This window comes from Pristiophorus japonicus, unplaced genomic scaffold, assembly GCF_044704955.1.
Source record: "Pristiophorus japonicus isolate sPriJap1 unplaced genomic scaffold, sPriJap1.hap1 HAP1_SCAFFOLD_394, whole genome shotgun sequence".
NCBI lineage: Eukaryota > Metazoa > Chordata > Chondrichthyes > Pristiophoridae > Pristiophorus > Pristiophorus japonicus.
Window position 1 is genome coordinate 320345 of NW_027253805.1, and position 2391 is coordinate 322735.

Sequence of the window (2391 nt, forward strand, 5' to 3'; positions counted from 1 at the left end):
TCCATGTTCCGATCGCTCTCACTACTCACAATGACCACACACTGTGTCCATGTTCCGATCTCTCTCAGCATACAAAGTGACCACAGTTTGTCCATGTTCCGATCACTCTCAGTCCACACAGTGACCACACACTGTGTCCATGTTCCGATCTCTCTCAAAACACATAGTGACCACACACTGTGTCCATGTTCCGATCTCTCTCAGACCACATAGTGACCACACCCTGTGCCCATGTTCCGATTTCCTCGCAGTACACTGAGTGACCACACACTGTGTTCATGTTCCGATCTCTCTCATTACAAACCGTGACCACACACTGTATCCATGTTCCGATCTTTCTCAGTACACACAGTGATCACACCCGCTGTCCATGTTCCAATTTCTCTCAGTACACACAGTGACCACACATTGTGTCCATGTTCCGATCTCTCTAATACACACAGTGACCACACCCTGCGTCAATGTTCCGATCTGTCTCAGTACAGACATTGACCACACACTGTGTCCTTGTTCCGATCTCTCCCAGTACACACTGTGATCACACAATGTGTCCATGTTCCGATCTCTCTAAATACAAAAACTGACCACACACTGTGTCCATGTTCCGATCTCTCTCAGTCCACATAGTGACCACATCCTGCGTCCATGTTCCGATCTCTCTCAGTGCACGAGTGATCCCATGCTGTGTCCAAGTTGCAATCTCTCTCAGTGCACACAGTGACCACACACTGTGTCCATGTTCCGATCTCTCTCAGTACACACAGTGAACACACATTGTGTCCATGTTCCGATCTCGCTCAGTGAAGACAGTGACCACACACTGTGTCCATGTTCCGATCTCTCTCAGTACACACAGTGACCACACGCTGTGCACATGTTCCGATCTCTCTCACTGCAGTGACCACACACTGTGTCCATGTTCCGATCTCTCTCACTACACACAGTGACCACACATTGTGTCCATGTTCCGATTTCTCTCAGTACACACAGTGACCACATGCTGTGTCCATGTTCCGATTTCTCTCAGTGCACACAGTGACCACACACTGTGTCCATATTCCGATATCTCTCAGTACAGTGACCAAACACTGTGCCCATGTTCCGATCTCTCTCACTAAAGTGACCACACACTGTGTCCATGTCCCGATCTCGCTCAGTGAAGACAGTGACCACAAACTGTGTCCATGTTCCGATCTCTCTCACTACACACAGTGACCACACACCGTGTCCATGTCCCGATCTCGCTCAGTACAGACAGTGACCACACACTGTGTCCATATTCCGATGTCTCTCAGTACAGTGACCACACACTGTGTCCATATTCCGATATCTCTCAGTACAGTGACCAAACACTGTGCCCATGTTCCGATCTCTCTCACTAAAGTGACCACACACTGTGTCCATGTTCCGATCTCTCTCAGAACACACAGTGACCACACACTGTGTCCATGTTCCGAACTCTCTAAACACACACACTGACCACACGCTGTCTCCATGTTCCAATCTCTCTCAGTACACAAACTGACCACACACTGTGTCCATGTTCCGCCCTCGCTTCGTACAGACAGTGACCACACACTGTGTCCATGTTCCGATCTCACTCAGTACAAACAGTGACCACACACGGTGTCCATGTCCCGATCTCGCTAAATACAGACAGTGACCACATACTGTGTCCATGTTCCGATCTCTCTCCGTACACACGGTGACCACACACTGTGTCCATGTTCCGATCACTCTCAGTCCACACAGTGACCACACACTGTGTCCATGTTCTGATCTCTCTAAATACAAACACTGACCACACACTGTGTCCATGTTCCGAGCTCTCTCAGTCCACACAGTGACCACACACTGTGTCCATGTTCCGATCTCTCTCAGTGCACGAGTGATCCGATGCTGTGTCCATGATCCGATCTCTCTCATTACACACAGTGACCACACACTGTATCCATGTTCCGATCTCTCTCAGTACACACAGTGACCACAAACTCTGTCCAAGTTCCGATCTCTCTCAGTGTGCACACTGAGCACACACTGTGTCCATGAACCGATCACTCTCATTACAAACAATGACCACAACTGTGTCGATGTTCCGATCTCTCTCAGTACAGTGACCACATTCTTTGTCCATGTTCCGATCTCTCTCAGTACACACAGTGACCACACATTGTGTCCATGTTCCGATCTCTCTCAGTACACACAGTGGCACACGCTGTGTCCATGTTCCGATCTCTCTCAGTACACACAGTGACCACACATTGTGTCAATGTTTCGATCTCTTTCAATACACGCAGAGACCACACACTGTATCCATGTTCCGATCTCTCACAGTACACACAGTGAGCACACACTGTGTCCATGTTCCGATCTCTCTCATTACACACAATG